This window comes from Conger conger, chromosome 2, assembly GCF_963514075.1.
Source record: "Conger conger chromosome 2, fConCon1.1, whole genome shotgun sequence".
Taxonomy (NCBI): domain Eukaryota; kingdom Metazoa; phylum Chordata; class Actinopteri; order Anguilliformes; family Congridae; genus Conger; species Conger conger.
The window spans coordinates 84,105,583-84,128,277 of record NC_083761.1 but is presented as its reverse complement, the minus strand read 5'-3'; the positions used below and the strand labels follow the sequence as shown (position 1 = coordinate 84,128,277).

Below are 22,695 nucleotides of genomic sequence, written 5' to 3'. Positions count from 1 at the left end.
CAAAGTCACTTTAGATCAAATTTTTTTCCCCCATTCTGATGGTTGATGCGAACATTATCTGAAGCTCCTCACCCGTATCTACATGACTCTATGCATTACACTGCTGCCGCACAATTGGCTGAGTAGATAATCGCATGAATAAGTAGGTGTAATAAAGTTTAAAGGCTCCTAACAAAGTGCTCGGTGAGTGTAAATGGTTGGCATTTATATAGCGCCTTTATCCAAAGCGCTATACAATTGATGCTTCTCATTCACCCAGTCATACACCAACGGCAAATGGCTGCCATGCAAGGGACCGACCAGCTCATCAGGAGCATTTGGGGGTTAGGTGTCTTGCTAAGGGACACTTTGACACAGCCCGGGCGGGGGATCAAACCGGTAACCCTCCGACTGCCAGACGACTGCTCTTACTGCCTGAGCCATGTCGCCCCACAGTGGATGCACTACCGTCAGCTACGCTACCCTCTCAAGTCAATACAAAATAGGAAGCATCCGCGTTCACTTACTTAGTCTATTAAATAACTACATTAAGTGCGCTTATTGTTCGAGAGTAAGTGTTGAAGTTTGATCAAAACGCTTTTATTAAAAGTATGAATGTTTAGAATGACATTGAGAATCATGTGCAAAAATACCCTCTCTCTAAATGTTTCTATGTATCTACAGTGCATCGGGAAAGTATTCACAGCGCTTCACTTTTCCCACATTTTGTTATGTTACAGCCTTATTCCAAAATGGAATAAATTCATTTTTTTCCTCAAAATTCTACATACAACACCCCATAATGACAACATGAAAGAAGTTTTTTTTGAAATTTTTGCAAATGTATTAAAAATAAAAAACCAAGAAATCACATGTACATAAGTATTCACAGCCTTTGCTCAATACTTCGTTGATGCACCTTTGGCAGCAATTACAGCCTCAAGTCTTTTTGAATATGATGCCACAAGCTTGGCACACATATCTTTGGGCAGTTTTGCCCATTCTTCTTTGCAGCACCTCTCAAGCTCCATCAGGTTGGATGGGGAGTGTCGGTGCACAGCCATTTTCAGATCTCTCCAGAGATGTTCAATCAGATTCAAGTCTGGGCTCTAGCTGGGCCACTCAAGGACATTCACAAAGTTGTCCGGAAGCCACTCCATTGATATCTTGGCTGTGTGCTTAGGGTCGTTGTCCTGCTGAAAGATGAACCGTCGCCCCAATCTGAGGTCAAGAGCGCTCTGGAGCAGGTTTTGTTCCAAGATGTCCCTGTACATTGCTGCATTCATCTTTCCCTCAATCCTGACTAGTCTCCCAGTTCCTGCCGCTGAAAAACATCCCCACAGCATGATGCTGCCACCACCATGCTTCACTGTAGGGATGGTATTGGCCAGGTGATGAGCGGTGCCTGGTTTCCTCCAAACATGACGCCTGGCATTCACGCCAAAGAGTTCAATCTTCAGACCAGAGAATTTTGTTTCAGATTTATTTTATTTGACCTTTATTTATACAGGGAAGTCCCTTGAGAGCAAGCTCTCATTTTCAAGGGTGCCCTGTTTACAAAAAACATATATAAAAGATACAGGTTGCAACAGACAAGATAAGAGCAGACAAAAAACAAGCTATAAAAAACAGATAATAATTGGTAAGACACTAAAAATCTGGTAAAACACGAGCAGTTCTCAGTCATGGTACCCACGAGGGGCACTCTAAAAGAGTCTAGAGAAACAAATTGATCCAATTTTAGAGTGTCCTGGAGCCTATTCCACTTGTCCGGAGCATAGTGCGAAAAAGCAGTCTTTCCATATTCCGTCCTCACGCGCGGAATGAGCAATCTGATGTGTGACTGCGAGCGTGTTCGGCAACTCATGGAGTTATGAATGAGGAGCGAGGATAAATACGATGGAAGTTTACCAATTAGAGCTTTATAGATGAATAGAAGAGAATGTAGCTCTCTTCGTGCAGTTAGGGATGACCAACCCAATTTTTTATACAAAACACATCGGTGAGTAAGAAAACCATCACCCGTTACAAAGCGCAGGGCACTATGATACACAGCATCAAGCAGCTTCAAAATGGCAGGAGAAGCATGCATATACACAATGTCACCATAATAAAAGACAGACTGCTTTCTCCCAGACAAGTAGTTAGAGAACCAACTAAGAGAAAGGTCATCCAGGCCAATGGAAGCTAACATACTTAACAAAATACCATGATCAACAGTGTCGAAGGCCTTAGAGAGGTCGACAAAGAGGGCAGCACAATGTTGGCGATTATCAAGACCATTCACAATATCATTAATGACGAGGGAAGTGGCAGTAACAGTGCTATGACCGGGTCTGAATCCTGATTGGTGTGAGTGTAGTGTATGCGTCTAAAAAAGCCCGCAGCTGTTCAATTGCCAGGGTTTCTAAAACCTTAGCTAGGCAGCACAGTCTAGAGATGGGACGATAATTGTTTAGGTCACTGGTGTCACCCCCTTTGAACAGGGGCACGACCTGTGCGGACTTCCAGACCGATGGGATTTCACCGGAGATAAAAGTTAGGTTAAAAATGTGAGCAAGCGGGGAGGCGACCAGGTGAGCACTGAGACGCAAAAGATATGGGGCTATGTCATCCTCACCCATAGACTTTTTAATATTCAGATGGGAGAGTGCCATGAAGACTTCATAGTCACTAACCGGACTAAAAGAGAATCTATTAGCAAGAGGGGAGGGGATCGAAAGGTTTTCGGCCAATGACGGGTCATGGACGTGTCCCGGCGAGACCATATTGGCTGATAGCCTATCAAATAGAAGGCCAGAAGCTACAAAATGTTGGTTAAATGCGTCGCACATTTTTGATTTGTCTGAAATGACATTATTCTCATAGCTAATTTGAGGTGGGAGAGTAGAGGTGGATCCAGATTTAAGTGATTTTACAGTTTTCCAAAAACTAGCTGAGTTTCCTTGGGCATTTGCAAATGAAGATAAATAGAAATCAGATTTGGCTTTCCTGACTATACTAGTACTTTTATTCCGCATTTTCCTGAAATGTAACCAGTCTGTCGGATTACCAGTAGATCTGGCAGTAGTCCAGGCGGAGTCTCTGAGTTGAAGGGTTTCGATGACTTCCTCAGAGATCCAGGGACTAGAGCGATTTTTTACTCTGAGATTTTTATAAGGAGCATGCGTATTAGTGATGGAGTTAAAAATATGGGAGAAGTGGTCAGAAGCTAACTGGGAATCAGGGATTAAGCATAATCTATCTAAATCAGAGTGGGATAAATCGTGTAAGAAGCCTTGTTCTATAAAATCTTTAAAATTACGCTTTGTGATGAGGTGACCATTGGATTTATTAGCTTTGACTAATCTGACACAAGCTATAGGGCAGTGGTCACTAATGCCTGGTGCAAACACCCCGCACTGAGGATATTTAAATGGCCTATTAGTTAATATAATATCAATTAGGGTGGCTCTAGATGGAGATTTGGCATTTGGTCTTGTGGGGTGTAAAATAAGTTGAGATAGATCTAAATCTAAGCAGAGCTGTTTAAGACTAGTAGAGCTATCAGAGAGCCAGTCCAGGTTTAAATCGCCCAGCACCACCAATTCGGAAGAGGCATACATAGATAACACCTTCCCCAACTCCTCTAATGCTGATGTTGGCGCAGAGGGTGGGCGATAAACACCAGCAACCACAATATGGACGTCACCACCCAGAAAAACATCTCAAACTAAACACAGCTAGGTGTTCCCTGACAAATATAGCCACTCCGCCTCCTTTAGCTCTCCTATCAGATCTAAACAAATTAAAACCAGCAATAGAAACATCCGAGTTGGAAATTTTCCCAGACAACCAAGACTCGGTAATAACAAGTATGTCGGGGGCGGCATCGACAATCATACAGTTAATGAAATCCATCTTGGGCAGCAAACTCCTTGAATTTAGGTGCAGAAGCTTCAAACCATTTATGGCCCGCAGGTCCTGCAATGATCCCAAATCATTAGATCCCAGAGTAGCAGAAGGAGCAGAGCCGGGCAAGGCAATACCAGTAGACACAACCACCAGGTTTCCCTGCACAGCTCTGCTTGGCCTGGAAGCACGACGAGGAAGACGAACTGGGAGGGGGCTGATAGTGGGGATGACACACAAAGCCGCGGTATCCTTACCAGACCATTCAGGAAGCCAGCTGTTGCTCCGCAACTCAGTTGCTGGACTCGAGGCAATCGTTGTTGACACTAGTCCGCTGCCGCTCCGAAGCCCAACTGCGCCGTAGGGAAGCGCAGGCCGCCCTGCTACGGATCCGGGCTGAAGACGAGCCACCACGGCAGCAGGAGCAAAATCCTCCCGGAATGAACCAACGCCAGAATAGGCCGACAGTCGGGCGATCACCTCAACAGCCCCGCCGCAACATACCGGAAGAGACTGCAAATCAGCCAGCAGACCTCCACCGAAGCAGGCCAGCAACCAAGTCACCAGGCCAATCACCGCCAGTGCGGGACCGCCACGGGCCGCCGAAGAAAGCAGCGCAGGTGGAGGAAAGTCCAAGCTAGCTGCCAGGCTAGCTGGGCTAGCTGGGCCAGGGTTTAGCTCAACGTCACCGGCCAAGAGGAGTATCAGCGTCAGCCCAATGAATCCAACAGAAGAGCTCGACGTAGGGACCCCATCCTTACTAGATGATGATGGGGCTCTGGCACGGCCAATATCCAGGATCCCGGAGAACAGCAGATGTTGGCTACCTGCAGTCGGGAAGTAGCTTCCCTCCCCATCGTCAGACAAGTAGTGACAGCGTGACGAGCAAGCGATCAGGCAAAAGATTAAAACAATGACAATCACGCATCTTTGTGGAAAAGTTAAAATAGGAGGCAATCCACAATTGAAACGTTTAAAAGTAGGGCGGTTAAAACGTTTAAAACGTTTAAAAGTTTGACTTGCTTGAGCAGTGGACGCTGCGGTCGCCATCTTGATTACCCACACTGCCATGATCTCATGATACTCATGGTCTGAGAGTCCTTCAGGTGCCTTTTGGCAAACTCCAGGCAGGCTGCCATGTGCCTTTTACTAAGGAGTGGCTTCCGTCTGGCCACTCTACCATGCAGACCTGATTGGTGGATTGCTGCAGAGATGGTTGTCCTTCTGGAAGGTTCTCCTCTCTCCACAGAGGAACGCTGGAGCTCTGACAGAGTGACCATCACCTCCCTGACCAAGGCCCTTCTCCCCGATTGCTCAGTTTAGACGGGCGGCCAGCTCTAGGAAGAGTCCTGGTGGTTCCGAACTTCTTACATTTACGGATGATGGAGGCCACTGTGCTCATTGGGACCTTCAAAGCAGCAGAAATTTTTCTGTACCCTTCCCCAGATTTGTGCCTCGAGGCAATCCTGTCTCGGAGGTCTACAGACAATTCCTTTGACTTGCTTGGTTTGTGCTCCGACATGCACTGTCAACTGTGGGACCTTATATACAGTGGTGTGAAAAAGTGTTTGCCCCCTTCCTGATTTCTTATTTTTTTGCATGTTTGTCAAACTTAAATGTTTCAGATCATCAAACAAATTTAAATATTAGTCAAAGACAACACAAGTAAACACAAAATGCAGTTTTTAAATGAAGGTTTTTATTATTAAGGGAGAAAAAAAAATCCAAACCTACATGAAAAAGTGATTGCCCCCTAAACCTAAAAACTGGTTGGGCCACCCTTAGCAGCAACAACTGCAATCAAGCGTTTGCGATAACTTGCAATGAGTCTCTTACAGCGCTGTGGAGGAATTTTGGCCCACTCATCTTTGCAGAATTGTTGTAATTCAGCCACATTGGAGGGTTTTCGAGCATGAACTGCCTTTTTAAGGTCATGCCACAGCATCTCAATAGGATTCAGGTCAGGACTTTGACTAGGCCACTCCAAAGTCTTCATTTTGTTTTTCTTCAGCCATTCAGAGGTAGACTTGCGGGTGTGTTTTGGATCATTGTCCTGCTGCAGAACCCAAGTTCGTTTCAGCTTGAGGTCACGAACAGATGGCCGGACATTCTCCTTCAGGATTTTTTGGTAGATAGCAGAATGGTTCCATTTATCACAGCAAGTCTTCCAGGTCCTGAAGCAGCAAAACAGCCCCAGACCATCACACTACCACTACCATATTTTACTGTTGGTATGATGTTCTTTTTCTGAAATGCAGTGTTACTTTTACGCCAGATGTAATGGGACACACACCTTCCAAAAAGTTCAACTTTTGTCTCGTCAGACCACAGAGTATTTTCCCAAAAGTCTTGGGGAACATCAAGATGTTTTCTGGCAAAATTGAGACAAGCCTTAATGTTTTTTTGCTCAGCAGTGGTTTTCGTCTTGGAACTCTGCCATGCAGGCCATTTTTGCCCAGTCTCTTTCTTATGGTGGAGTCATGAACATTGACCTTAACTGAGGCAAGTGAGGCCTGCAGTTCTTTGGATTTTGGTCGGCCGGCCACTCCTGGGAAAGTTCACCACTGTTCCATGTTTTCACCATTTGTGGATAATGGCTCTCACTGTGGTTCGCTGGAGTCCCAAAGCCTTAGAAATGGCTTTATAACCTTTTCCAGACTGATAGATCTCAATTACTGCCTTTCTCATTTGTTCCTGAATTTCTTTAGATCTCGGCATGATGTCTAGCTTTGGTCGACTTCACTTTGTCAGGCAGGTCCTATTTAAGTGATTTCTTGATTGAGAACAGGTGTGGCAGTAATCAGGCCTGGGTGTGGCTAGAGAAATTGAACTCAGGTTTGATAAACCACACTTAAGTTATGTTTTAACAGGGGGGGCAATCACTTTTTCACACAGGGCCATGGATTTTTTTTCTCCCTTAATAATAATAACCTTCATTTAAAAACTGCATTTTGTGTTTACTTGTGTTGTCTTTGACTAATATTTAAATTTGTTTGATGATCTGAAACATTTAAGTGTGACAAACATGCAAAAAAATAAGAAATCAGTGATTTTCACACCACTGTAGACAGGTGTGTGCCTTTCCAAATCATGTCCAATCAACTGAATTTACCACAGGTGGACTCCAATTAAGCTGTAGAAACATCTCAAGGTTGATCAGTGGAAACAGGATGCACCTGAGCTCAATTTTGAGCTTCATGGCAAAGGCTGTGAATACTTATGTACATGTGATTTCTTAGTTTTTTATTTTGAATAAATTAGCAAAAATTTCAAAAAAACTTCTTTCATGTTGTCATTATGGGGTGTTGTGTATAGAATTTTGAGGGAAAAAATGAATTTATTCCATTTTGGAAAAAGGCTGTAACATAACAAAATGTGGTAAAAGTGAAGCGCTGTGAATACTTTCCGGATGCACTGTATATACTGTATTGTAAATGCTGTTTAGTACTACAATGGTGTCATAATGTTTAAAGGATCATTTTAGTGCTGTTAAAATGAATAGTCAGCATGAGTGATTAAAACTGTGTGTCTGTTCAAACATATTGTGCTGCACAAAGTACAAGTACATTTAATTAAAGTACAAAGTAAATTTAATCAGGTGTTTAAAGGGCCATGACGCAAGATACCAAATGTCCTGGTTTCTGATTGCGGGCCCTAGCAGTGTGCGTCTTGGCTGGGAACAGCGACAGAAATATTTCCTCAACATAACGCATTCAGCTAAACTTAACCCCTTAAGTATTTGCCCTTTTCTTGACCCATGTGAGAAAATGAAATACCCCAAATAAAATGGTTATTATTCTTGAATCCTTTTGACCACAGGCATAATTCCTGATACAGGTCTCTTCTGAAAACTCTTTGGGCGTTGTTTTCCAATGACTCTAAATATTACTGAAATGAAGTTACAGAAGCTGACACACAATGAAAGTGGAAGCTTTTTTTTTCTCTCACTGAAAAGATTTGTTTAACAGTATGAAGCCTTTGTGAGGGTGGTAAAACAAAACAGATAACATAGTAACTAAAGATAACAATAATTGAAAACATTTTTTTTTAACTTTAAAAAAGTGTGGAAAAAGTGAATTGTGTAGACATTTGGATATGCAGAAAAACAGATGGATGGACAGAAAAACAGATGGATGAACAGAAAAACAGATGGATGGACAGGCGGATGAACAGAAAAACAGACGGATGGACAGAAAAACATACGGATGAACAGAAAAACAGACGGATGGACAGGCGGATGAACAGAAAAACAGACGGATGGACAGGCAGATGAACAGAAAAACAGACGGATGGACAGGTGGATGAACAAAAAAAAAAAAAAAAAAAAAAAAAAAAAAAAAAAAAATTGCTCTTATGATGACGACTATATGTTTAGAACAGCAGTCCAGGTGTATTTTTCTAGTTCTGGATGTGATGCTTTGACTTGTGGTAGAACCTATGCACTTGTAAGTCGCTTTGGATTAAAAGCGTCTGCCAAATGACTAAAATGTAAATGTAAATGAACAGAAAGGATTGTTGACGGAAGCCTTGCCAGGATAGTATGGAAAAGGGAGAGAAGAAAAAAATTTAATAAAAGGATAACATGATGAATATGAATAATAGGGTTATAATGTTGGGGAGGGTGGGGTTGGGGGGGATTAGTCAACAGGCAAATTAAATGATTTTATGAAAGGACCCCAAATGTTTGCAAAGTGTGAGCTTTGGTGCTGATGTGAGATTATTTCCATGGATATGTGTTCTTTGAGAAGATTTAGCCATTGTGTTATGTTTATTGTGTGTCTTGTTTTCCAGTTTAAGAGGATGGTTTTCTTGACGATAGCTAGGGCAATGAGTATAGGTTTGGTATTTTGATTTGGTGGGTTGATTGTTGAGAGGTCTCCTAGTTGACAGAGGGATGGACAGAGTGGAATGCTACAGCTCATAATGAGAGATATTTGGTCTGCGACTTGTTTCCAGAAATGGTGAGTTTAAATTTTAAAACAGATATTAATTGAAAGAACTGAAGATATTGCTCCTTCCCAATATTGTTCTTATGAACCAAATCCTGGAAGGTGGTGAACGTGCTATCCTGAAAGATGTGTTGAAGATGTGTGATACCTTTTTATTTACATGTGGTGACGGAAAGTGATGTTTTGTCAGGATTGTGCCATATTGGAGTGTATTTGCACAGGGTCATTGTGAATTTAAAGATTTTGTTAATTTTCCTGTCAGAGTTGTTGAAATGGCAGTGTTTTTGAAGCAGTTGTTGGAAATTTCTTTACATTCTGATTGTTCTATCCATGGGCAATCCTGTTGGTTTGGATGAATCCAGTTTCTGATGTATTGTAGCTGGTTTGCCAAATATAAGTGATAAAAGTTTGGGGCTTCCAGTTTTGAGTTTCTGCATGGAATGCTACATCTCAGGACTCCCCCCTCACCTCCACTAGCAATATGAAATATCTGGGGATAAATATTTCAACCAAGCTGTCAGAGTTGTTCTTCCTTAATTTCATTCCGTTAATAAATACATTTGAAGATGATTTAATTCCTAGCATAGCAACTGTAAAAATGACCATACTACCTTTTTAGAACGCCCCGGATCAAACTTTCTACCTTACTGTTTATCCATGATACAATGAACACAATATGGGGCGACATGGCTCAGGCAGTAAGGGCAGTCGTCTGGCAGTCGGAGGGTTGCCGGTTTGATCCCCCGCCCGGTCTTTGTCGAAGTGACCCTGAGCAAGACACCTAACCCCTAAACGAGCTGGTCGGCGCCTTGCATGGCAGCCAATCACTGTTGGTGTGTGAGTGTATGTATGAATGGGTGACTGAGAAGCATTAATTGTACAGCACTTTTGATAAAGGCGCTATATAAAGCCAACCATTTACAATATTCACTTGTTTTACCTAAATGTTTTTGCTTGTTTTGGCCTAAATTGTTTGTATATTGTCTACGTTCTTCTATGTCTTGCTGTGTATAATGCACAATCTGTGTTATTTGTTATATTGTAAGCCATTTTGGCCAAGACTCCCTTAAATAATAATACAAATTAAATTTTTTTAAAAAGTTTGCGCATTTTTAGAATGAGAAACTATTATGCATTTGGACCCTTGTTGTGAAAAGGACACTGACATTATTAAATTATTAAAAATTTTCATTATAGTTTATGAATCAGATATTTGATCAGTGTGTTTACTCCTCTTTTATTACATGTACTATTTTTACATTGTGCTCCAAAATAAATACTCTATATCTTCATTTGCCGATTTGCTTATTCCTCACACTTATTTCCAGAAAAGCTATCATAATTTTACATGCAATGTTCAGGAAACACCTGCCATTTATAGTGTTTCTCGTTGTGTCTTGGCCTTCCTAATTTATTGCATATTGCCTATTTTATAACGGAAACAGAAATAAACTGCTTGTTTTATTAATAGCCTGCTGGGTCTGGTGAAAAGTCTAATCGACATTTCACAGACATTCCAAAAATGAACAGTCTGAAGTGGAACAGAAGGAGGCAAGTGACAAGATTTATGTTCACTAGTAAATCATGAGCGTCTGTTTGACATGCACCGCTGGCCTATGGGGTGCCCTGCTGGGGCACCATTTTAACCATTAATTTAGGTTCCACCACAACTGCTTTTCACGCATGTTGAGTGATGAAATGTGGGCTTCATTTCACAGGTCATTTACTCAAAGCTGATACATGTTCTGTCCTGGTTAGATCTGTTTCCCTCTGCATTCTGTCCTGGCTAGGTCTGTATCTGTCAGTACTGCACATTCTGTCCTGATTAGGACTGTATATGTCTGTACTTTCTGTCCTGATTACATCCCTATATCTCTCTATATTCTGTCCTGGTTAGGTCTGTATATGTCTGTACATTCTGTCCTGTTAAGATCTGTTTCTCTGTGCATTCTGTCCTGGTTAGGACTGTATATCTTTCAACATTCTGTCCTAGTTAGGTCTGTATCTATTCTGTCTTGCTGTGGAGGGAGGGAGGTTTTTGTAATGAGATGTATCACTGTGACGCCCCGCTATAGTACACAGTGTTTAACACCTGTACAAAAACCACCCCTGGGCTGCAAATGTCTAATTGTGTTCACTCATATTTTAGATTTTCTAATACTGTTCATGAATAAATTCTAAATGTATATCTGAGCAAGAATTAGTATTTTGATAGATGATTTACTATTTAACATTACTATATACTATTTAACACTCTGTTGCTAGAACTGTGCAAGTTTTTCACCTTCAAACTATGTGCACATTTTCAACAAGTGTATTTTACATACCCCCGCTCTTTTCATTGTCATGTCATTCAGTCTCCAGGTGCAATTCAAAAGAAAATGTGTTTCAAAGAATATTTTCAGAAAAAAGAAAAATAGCTTTTCCATTGCACACATTCCACCCAAAGTACTTGCTGAAATCCTCTATACATTATGTCACCTGTTGTGCTGTGGCACTGTACCTGCTGGTAAACACTGGAATAGTGATTGTTCTGTGGAATTAACACTTGGACCATCAGAGTGGCAGTTCAGCCAGCATGTCATGATCATTTTGTGGGGGTTTTTGCCATGATGGCTATAATGTGCAATGATATAATTTGGGCATGTCTTTATACAATCTCTCTGAAGATAGATATAACTATTTAATTGGTATGCCAATTTCAAATCATTATTTTTATGGGCCAAATAGTAGTTTTTCAGATTTTCAGTTTATCAATTTAATTGATGAATAGTAGACAACAATCGATTAAAATAACTCCACAAAATGTGTATCCCTAGTCAGTATGTCTCTGTACATTCTGCCCAGGTTAGGTTTGTATATGTCTGTACATTCTGCCCAGATTAGGTCTGTATATGTCTGTACATTCTGCCCAGATTAGGTCTGTATATGTCTGTACATTCTGCCCAGGTTCGGTCTGTATATGTCTGTACATTCTGCCCAGGTTAGGTCTGTATATGTCTATACATTCTGCTCCGGTTTGGTCTGTATATATCTGTACATTCGGTCCTGGTTAGGTCTGTATCTATTCTGTCATGCTGTGGAGGGAGGGAGGTTTTTGTAATGAGACGTATCACTGTGACCCCCAGCTACTGCTATAGTACACAGTGTTTAACACCTGTACAAAAACCACCCCTGGGCTGCAAATGTCTAATTGTGCTCACACTATATTGTCTAATACTGTTCATGAATAAATTCTAAATGTATATTTGAGCAAGAATGAGTATTTTGATATGTGATTTCCCTTGTAATATTCTATCCTATTTGCTATTTAACATTACTATGTACTACGTAACAGTCTGTTGCTCACATTTTCAATCTATAAGATATGTGCACATATGTGTGATTTCCCAGAAATAGTTTTAGACACACCTGCACTTTTCATTGTCATTTCATTCAGTCTCAAGGTACAAATCAAAAGAAAATATCTTTTCAATAATATTTTCAGAAAAAAGAAAAGTACCACACATCACACCCAAAGTCCTTGCTGGAATCAGAGTGCCAGTTCAGCCAGCATGTCACGAACATGTCAGCGGTTTTCTCCTTCATGAATGTAGTTCATGGGCAATTTTTTTACTTTTTGGGGGGGTTTATTGCCGTTATGGCTATAATGTGCAGTGCTTTAATTTCGGACATATAGAATCTCTCTATTTAATTGGTATGCCAATTAAAAAAAAAAATTATGGGCTATATACAGTGCTGTGCAAAAGTCTTAGGCACCTGTATAACATTCTGTACAGATAAGATTCTTTCAAAAATAATTCAATGAAAGGTCCTAAATAAACGTACTATACATTTTATATTACATTTTAGTAATTTGACAGCATAGTTAAAAACTGAATCAAATGAATATTTTTTGTGACCACCCTTCGGCGTTAAAACTGCATCACTTCTCTGAGATAGCCAACGCTGTCCTGCAGTTCTATAAGACAATCAGCAGGGAGGTTGTTCCAAGCATGTTGGAGAACTTGCCACAGTTCTTCTGCAGACTTTGGTTGGCTCCTTGTTTCTGATCTCAGACAGCGCTGATCAAGTTTTTATGTAAATGGTAGTAAATTGCTTCCAGTAATATGTCACTTTTTAAAATTAAATACAAAAATGTATCTGTAAAGTTAAATCTTTTGGAAAATGAATGTTTGTAAATCTCAAATGTGTTATTTTATACTAACACACACAAATAAATGAACATATACATACAATAAAATGTAGGGTGCCTAAGACTTCTGCACAGTACTGGAGTAGTCTTTAAGATGTACAGTTCAGGTTAGGTTAGGTCTGTATATCTCTGCACATCTGTCCTGGCTAGATCTGTATCTGTCAGTACTGTGCATTCTGTACTGATTAGGTTTGTATATCTTTCTATATTCTGTCCTGGTTAGGTCTGTATATGTCTGTACATTCTGTCTTGTTAAGGTCTGTTTCTCTGTGCATTCTGTCCTGGTTAGGTCTGTATATGTCTGTACATTCTGTCCTGGTTAGGTCTGTATCTATTCTGTCATGCTGTGGAGGGAGGGAGGTTTTTGTAATGAGATGTATCACTGTGACCCCGAGCTATCGTAGTCCACAGTGATTACCACCTGTACAAAAACCACGCCTGGGCTGCAAATGTCTAATTGTGCTCACACTATATTGTCTAATACTGTTCATGAATAAATTCTAAATGTATATTTCAGCAAGAAATAGTATTTTGATATGTGATTTCCCTTGTAATATTCTATCCTATTTGCTATTTAACATTACTATGTACTACGTAACAGTCTGTTGCTCACATTTTCAATCTATAAGATATGTGCACATATGTGTGATTTCCCAGAAATAGTTTTATACACACCCGCACTTTTCATTGTCATTTCATTCAGTCTCAAGGTACAAATCAAAAGAAAATATCTTTGAAATAATATTTTCAGAAAAAAGAAAAGTACCACACATCACACCCAAAGTCCTTGCTGGAATCAGAGTGCCAGTTCAGCCAGCATGTCACGAACATGTCAGCGGTTTTCTCCTTCATGAATGAAGTTAATGGGTTATTTTGTAATTTTGGGGGTTTTGTTTTGCTGTTATGGCTATAATGTGCAGTGCTTTAATTTGGGACATATATCAATAGAATCTCTCTATTTAATTGGTATGGCAATTAAAAAATATATATTTTTATGGGCCATATACACTACTGTGCAAAAGTCTTAGGCACCTGAAAAACATTCTGTACAGATAAGATTATTTCAGAAATAATTCAATGAAAGGTCCTAAATAAACGTACTATACATTTTATATTACATTTTAGTAATTTGGCAGCATAGTTAAAAACTGAGTCAAATGAATATTTTTTGTGACCACCCTTCGGCGTTAAAACTGCATCACTTCTCTGAGATAGCCAACGCTGTCCTTTAGTTCTATAAGACAATCAGCAGGGAGGTTGTTCCAAACATGTTGGAGTACTTGCCACAGTTCTTCTGCAGACTTTGGTTGGCTCCTTGTTTCTGATCTCAGACAGCATTGATCAAGTTTTTATGTAAACGGTAGTAAATTGCTTCCAGTAATATGTCACTTTTTAAAATTAAATACAAAAATGTATCTGTAAAGTTAAATCTTTTGGAAAATGAATGTTTGTAAATCTCAAATGTGTTCTTTTATACTAACACACACAAATAAATGAACATATATATACAATAAAATGTAGGGTGCCTAAGACTTCTGCACAGTACTGGAGTAGTCTTTAAGATGTACAGTTCAGGTTAGGTTAGGTCTGTATATCTCTGCACATCTGTCCTGGCTAGATCTGTATCTGTCAGTACTGTGCATTCTGTACTGATTAGGTTTGTATATCTTTCTATATTCTGTCCTGGTTAGGTCTGTATATGTCTGTACATTATGTCTTGTTAAGGTCTGTTTCTCTGTGCATTCTGTCCTGGTTAGGTCTGTATATGTCTGTACATTCTGTCCTGGTTAGGTCTGTATCTATTCTGTCATGCTGTGGAGGGAGGGAGGTTTTTGTAATGAGATGTATCACTGTGACCCCGAGCTATGGTAGTCCACAGTGATTACCACCTGTACAAAAACCACGCCTGGGCTGCAAATGTCTAATTGTGCTCACACTATATTGTCTAATACTGTTCATGAATAAATTCTAAATGTATATTTCAGCAAGAAATAGTATTTTGATATGTGATTTCCCTTGTAATATTCTATCCTAGTTGCTATTTAACATTACTATGTACTACGTAACAGTCTGTTGCTCACATTTTCAATCTATAAGATATGTGCACATATGTGTGATTTCCCAGAAATAGTTTTATACACACCCGCACTTTTCATTGTCATTTCATTCAGTCTCAAGGTACAAATCAAAAGAAAATATCTTTGAAATAATATTTTCAGAAAAAAGAAAAGTACCACACATCACACCCGAAGTCCTTGCTGGAATCAGAGTGCCAGTTCAGCCAGCATGTCACAAACATGTCAGCGGTTTTCTCCTTCATGAATGAAGTTAATGGGTTATTTTGTAATTTTGGGGGTTTTGTTTTGCTGTTATGGCTATAATGTGCAGTGCTTTAATTTGGGACATATATCAATAGAATCTCTCTATTTAATTGGTATGGCAATTAAAAAATATATATTTTTATGGGCCATATACACTACTGTGCAAAAGTCTTAGGCACCTGAAAAACATTCTGTACAGATAAGATTATTTCAGAAATAATTCAATGAAAGGTCCTAAATAAACGTACTATACATTTTATATTACATTTTAGTAATTTGGCAGCATAGTTAAAAACTGAGTCAAATGAATATTTTTTGTGACCACCCTTCGGCGTTAAAACTGCATCACTTCTCTGAGATAGCCAACGCTGTCCTTTAGTTCTATAAGACAATCAGCAGGGAGGTTGTTCCAAACATGTTGGAGTACTTGCCACAGTTCTTCTGCAGACTTTGGTTGGCTCCTTGTTTCTGATCTCAGACAGCATTGATCAAGTTTTTATGTAAACGGTAGTAAATTGCTTCCAGTAATATGTCACTTTTTAAAATTAAATACAAAAATGTATCTGTAAAGTTAAATCTTTTGGAAAATGAATGTTTGTAAATCTCAAATGTGTTCTTTTATACTAACACACACAAATAAATGAACATATATATACAATAAAATGTAGGGTGCCTAAGACTTCTGCACAGTACTGGAGTAGTCTTTAAGATGTACAGTTCAGGTTAGGTTAGGTCTGTATATCTCTGCACATCTGTCCTGGCTAGATCTGTATCTGTCAGTACTGTGCATTCTGTACTGATTAGGTTTGTATATCTTTCTATATTCTGTCCTGGTTAGGTCTGTATATGTCTGTACATTATGTCTTGTTAAGGTCTGTTTCTCTGTGCATTCTGTCCTGGTTAGGTCTGTATATGTCTGTACATTCTGTCCTGGTTAGGTCTGTATCTATTCTGTCATGCTGTGGAGGGAGGGAGGTTTTTGTAATGAGATGTATCACTGTGACCCCGAGCTATGGTAGTCCACAGTGATTACCACCTGTACAAAAACCACGCCTGGGCTGCAAATGTCTAATTGTGCTCACACTATATTGTCTAATACTGTTCATGAATAAATTCTAAATGTATATTTCAGCAAGAAATAGTATTTTGATATGTGATTTCCCTTGTAATATTCTATCCTAGTTGCTATTTAACATTACTATGTACTACGTAACAGTCTGTTGCTCACATTTTCAATCTATAAGATATGTGCACATATGTGTGATTTCCCAGAAATAGTTTTATACACACCCGCACTTTTCATTGTCATTTCATTCAGTCTCAAGGTACAAATCAAAAGAAAATATCTTTGAAATAATATTTTCAGAAAAAAGAAAAGTACCACACATCACACCCGAAGTCCTTGCTGGAATCAGAGTGCCAGTTCAGCCAGCATGTCACAAACATGTCAGCGGTTTTCTCCTTCATGAATGAAGTTAATGGGTTATTTTGTAATTTTGGGGGTTTTGTTTTGCTGTTATGGCTATAATGTGCAGTGCTTTAATTTGGGACATATATCAATAGAATCTCTCTATTTAATTGGTATGGCAATTAAAAAATATATATTTTTATGGGCCAAATACACTACTGTGCAAAAGTCTTAGGCACCTGTAAAACATTCTGTACAGATAAGATTCTTTCAGAAATAATTCAATGAAAGGTCCTAAATAAACGTACTATACATTTTATAATACATTTTAGTAATTTGGCAGCATAGTTAAAAACTGAGTCAAATGAATATTTTTTGTGACCACCCTTCGGCGTTAAAACTGCATCACTTCTCTGAGATAGCCAACGCTGTCCTTTAGTTCTATAAGACAATCAGCAGGGAGGTTGTTCCAAACATGTTGGAGTACTTGCCACAGTTCTTCTGCAGACTTTGGTTGGCTCCTTGTTTCTGATCTCAGACAGCGTTGACCATGTTTTTATGTAAACGGTAGTAAATTGCTTCCAGTAATATGTCACTTTTTAAAATTAAATACAAAAATGTCTCTGTAAAGTTAAATCTTTTGGAAAATGAATGTTTGTAAATCTCAAATGTGTTCTTTTATACTAACACACACAAATAAATGAACATATATATAATAAAGTCTAGGGTGCCTAAGACTTCTGCACAGTACTGGAGTAGTTTTTAAGATCTACAGTTCAGGTGAGGTCAGGTCTGTATATCTCTGCACATTCTGTCTTGTTAAGATCTGTTTCTCTGTGCATTCTGCCCAGGTTAGGTCTGTATCTATTCATGCTGTGGAGGGAGGGAGGTTTTTGTAATGAGATGTATCACTGTGACCCCGAGCCATAGTACACAGTGTTTAACACCTGTACAAAAACCACCCCTGGGCTGCAAATGTCTAATTGTGTTCACTCATATTTTAGATTTTCTAATCCTGTTCATGAATAACATTCTAAATGTATATCTGAGCAAGAATTAGTATTTTGATATATGATTTACTACTTAACATTACTATATACTATTTAACATTATTTAACTATTTAACATTGAGACATACGCAGGCGCCGACGAGAGTGGCAGCCTTTTTGGTAGCTCCGTCTGTTTCGTGTCTGTTTTAGTCTTTTTTAACTTTTTTTCTTTTGTAACTTTTTTCATCAAAAATTTCCCTCGGGATGAATAAAGTATCTATCTACCTATCTATCTATCTATCTATCTATCTATCTATCATTACTATATACTATTTAACAGTCTGTTGCTAGAACTGTGCAAGTTTTTCATCTTCAAACTATGTGCACATTTTCAACAAGTGTATTTTACATACCCCCGCTCTTTTCATTGTCATGTCATTCAGTCTCCAGGTGCAATTCAAAAGAAAACGTGTTTCAAATTATATTTTCAGAAAAAAGAAAAATAGCTTTTCCATTGCACACATTCCACCCAAAGTACTTGCTGAAATCCTCTATACATTATGTCACCTGTTGTGCTGTGGCACTGTACCTGCTGGTAAACACTGGAATAGTGATTGTTCTGTGGAATTAACCCAAGGACCATCAGAGTGGCAGCTCAGCCAGCATGTCATGATCATTTTGTGTGGTTTTGTCCCATGATGGCTATAATGTGCAATGATATAATTTGGGCATGTCTTTATACAATCTCTCTGAAGATAGATATAACTATTTAATTGGTATGCCAATTTCAAATCATTATTTTTATGGGCCAAATAGTAGTTTTTCAGATTTTCAGTTTATCAATTCAATTGATGAATAGTAGGCAACAATCGATTAAAATAACTGCACAAAATGTGTATCCCTATTCAGTATGTCTCTGTACATTCTGCCCAGATTAGGTCTGTGTATGTCTGTACATTCTGCCCAGATTAGGTCTGTATATGTCTGTACATTCTGCCCAGGTTCGGTCTGTATATGTCTGTACATTCTGTCCTGGTTAGGTCTGTATCTATTCTGTCATGCTGTGGAGGGAGGGAGGTTTTTGTAATGAGACGTATCACTGTGACCCCGAGCTATAGTAGTACACAGTGCTTAACACCTGTACAAAAACCACCACTGGGCTGCAAATGTCTAATGTGCTCACATTATATTGTCTAATACTGTACATGAATACATTCTAAATGTATATTTGAGCAAGAATTAATATTTTGTCACGAACATGTCAGCGGTTTTCTCCTTCATGAATGAAGTTAATGGGTTATTTTGTCTTTTTTGGGGTTTTTTTTTGCCGTTATGGCTATAATTTTCTTTTTATGGGCCATATAAAGTACTGTGCAAAAGTCTTAGGCACCTGTATAACATTCTGTACAGATAAGATTCTTTCAAAAATAATTCAATGAAAGGTCCTAAATAAACGTACTATACATTTTATATTACATTTTAGTAATTTGGCAGCATAGTTAAAAACTGAGTCAAATGAATATTTTTTGTGACCACCCTTCTGCCCAGGTTAGGTCTGTATATGTCTGTACATTCTGCTCCGTTTCGGTCTGTATATATCTGTACATTCGGTCCTGGTTAGGTCTGTATCTATTGTCTGTATCTATTCTGTCATGCTGTGGAGGGAGGGAGGTTTTTGTAATGAGATGTATCACTGTGACCCCGAGCTACCGTAGTACACAGTGTTTAACACCTGTACAAAAACCACGCCTGGGCTGCAAATGTCTAATTGTGCTCACACTATATTGTCTAATACTGTTCATGAATAAATTCTAAATGTATATTTCAGCAAGAATTAGTATTTTGATATGTGATTTCCCTTGTAATATTCTATCCTAGTTGCTATTTAACATTACTCTGTACTACGTAACAGTCTGTTGCTCACATTTTCAATCTATAAGATATGTGCACATATGTGTGATTTCCCAGAAATAGTTTTATACACACCCGCACTTTTCATTGTCATTTCATTCAGTCTCAAGGTACAAATCAAAAGAAAATATCTTTTCAATAATATTTTCAGAAAAAAGAAAAGTACCACACATCACACCCAAAGTCCTTGCTGGAATCAGAGTGCCAGTTCAGCCAGCATGTCACGAACATGTCAGCGGTTTTCTCCTTCATGAATGTAGTTAATGGGCAATTTTTTTACTTTTTGGGGGGGTTTATTGCCGTTTTGGCTATAATGTGCAGTGCTTTAATTTTGGACATATATCAATAGAATCTCTCTATTTAATTGGTATGCCAATTAAAAAAAAAAAATGATGGGCTATATACAGTCCTGTGCAAAAGTCTTAGGCACCTGTTAAACATTCTGTACAGATAAGATTATTTCAGAAATAATTCAATGAAAGGTCCTAAATAAACGTACTATACATTTTATATTACATTTTAGTAATTTGACAGCATAGTTAAAAACTGAATCAAATGAATATTTTTTGTGACCACCCTTCGGCATTAAAACTGCATCACTTCTCTGAGATAGCCAACGCTGTCCTGCAGTTCTATAAGACAATCAGCAGGGAGGTTGTTCCAAGCATGTTGGAGAACTTGCCACAGTTCTTCTTCAGACTTTGGTTGGCTCCTTGTTTCTGATCTCAGAGAGCGTTGATCAAGTTTTTATGTACACAGTAGTAAATTGCTTCCAGTTATATGTTACTTTTTAAAATTAAATACAAAAATGTCTCTGTAAAGTTAAATCTTTTGGAAAATGAATGTTTGTAAATCTCAAATGTGTTCTTTTATACTAACACACACAAATAAATGAACATATATATAATAAAGTCTAGGGTGCCTAAGACTGGAGTAGTTTTTAAGATGTACAGTTCAGGTTAGGTCAGGTCTGTATATCTCTGCACATTCTGTCCTGGTTAGGTCTGTATCTATTGTCTGTATCTATTCTGTCATGCTGTGGAGGGAGGGAGGTTTTTGATGATGTATCACTGTGACCCCGAGCTAGTGTAGTACACAGTGTTTAACACCTGTACAAAAACCACCCCTGGGCTGCAAATGTCTAATGTGTTCACAGCTGTTTTGTCTAATATCTTTTATGCAGAAATTCCCAATGTGTATTTGAGCATTATTTAGTATTTTGATTTTGAATTGATAGTATTATGATTTCCATGCGCAGATGTAATATTCACTCTTTACTCTTCATAACAGTCCTTTGCTAGAACATTGCAGCCCTTTCATCTTCAAAATATGTGCACATTTTCTTCATTGTTTGCCCCTTTCACTTTTCATTCCACCTTAAGGTAGAATGCAAAATAATACATTTTGAGAAAAAAGCAAAAACTTTACCCTAAATACTTGTTGGAATGCTGAATGCCTGATATTCCTTGTTGTGCTGTCACCCTGTGCCTGCTGGGAGACAGTGGAATAGTGATCTCTCTGTAACTGGCGCAGGAATTTCCGAATAGGAATTCTTACTTGGCAGACCTTCCGGGCCTCGCCGTGGTGAAAGCTCCAGGAGCCAGGAAGGTCTGCACGGGAGGACACAGCGTTAGGGGTAGAGGCTGGTGCTCTCCGCGCGCACCGCCGCCACTAACCACCGACACCAAACACACCGTCTGGTTACCGCGGAACCCGGAGAGTCACTTAAAGACTGCTCCGGTGCCTGAGCGTACGAACCGCTGTGGATTTAATGGAGGAAATATTTTGGGATTCTGGCAATTGTGAATCAGATATATTTTTTTTAAACAAATGTATTCAAAGTTGTGCAGAAGGTAAAGCATCTACATTTCAGGACATAACGTTTTGTTCGCGTTAATGTAAGTATAAAATATTTGTTAGCATAATTGATAATTGAATTAAAACGACGTATATTTTTTCCATGAATTTCTTGTTTAAAGAAAGAAGGCATCCCGCACAGTTATAGCACAGCACCGGCAGGGAAGGACATTGACCTTACGTACAATATAACGGTGAGACCTGGGATAAAACCAGCATAAAACTAACGTTTGGCTTAATTGAAAATCTGTTTACTCAAACATTTATTACACAAAATGCACTCTACGTTTTAAATTATGGAGTGTTTTGCATGTACATGGTTTGCTTTCTGCTGCGCAGTACTGGGATGTTCATTGTCAATGTGCACTTAGGCCAGTCGGAGGTTTTTGTTCAGTATTGTATCACTGTGGCCACCCCACCACAGTGGTTTATGGCAGTACAAAAACTGCATGCCTCCACTGCATACTCATCTCACTTGTATACTCTTCTTTGAAGCACATCTTATATATATATATATTTCAGAAAGGTGAGCAGTCCTTTAAGGTGTCAATTCCTGTAAAAATGAAAAATATTCTACATTTTTATTTAACCTTCATCCCAATGAATGATCATTGGTGCGTCTAAGATGAACAAATTCAATACAATTTCATTACAATAAACTGAATAAAAACAATCTCCAACATATGGCTGCGCTAGTCTTAACTTAGCATTGAGTATTTTTTTCATGAACGCTATTAAAATATCTAAGTGATGTAATGTAATATGGTCTGTCGAAGTGTCCCTGAGCAAGACACCTAACCGCTAAATGCTCCTGTCGAGCTTGTCGGTGCATTGCAAGGCAGCCAGTCGCTGTTGGTGCGTGAGTGTGTGTATGAATGGGTAAATGAGAAGCATCAATTGTACAGCGCCTTGGATAAAGGCACGAGATAAATTCCAACCATTTACCATTTGTACAAATAAAAACAATTTAGTCTTATATAATACATTTGTGTCCTTTACGTGTCATATAAGTGGTTTCTCTGGATTTCATACTGCAAATTCTGTTGTTTTTATCTTTAAAAGGATGTCTTTATAATATATTGCAAATTATGAAAATTCTGTTAAAAAATTAGCAAATAAGTATGAATGTTAAAATGTAGGCAAATATACCATATGTACCCAAATTTTACATTTAGCAGACAGGAAGTCAACTGCA

General features: G+C 38.8%; 1 gene segment (V, D, J or C); it reads right to left on the bottom strand.

The window, feature by feature from the left end:
- The window catches only part of LOC133122378 (Ig mu chain C region membrane-bound form-like), a 101,767-nt gene that overhangs the window by 25,235 nt on the left and 53,837 nt on the right, over positions 1-22,695 (bottom strand).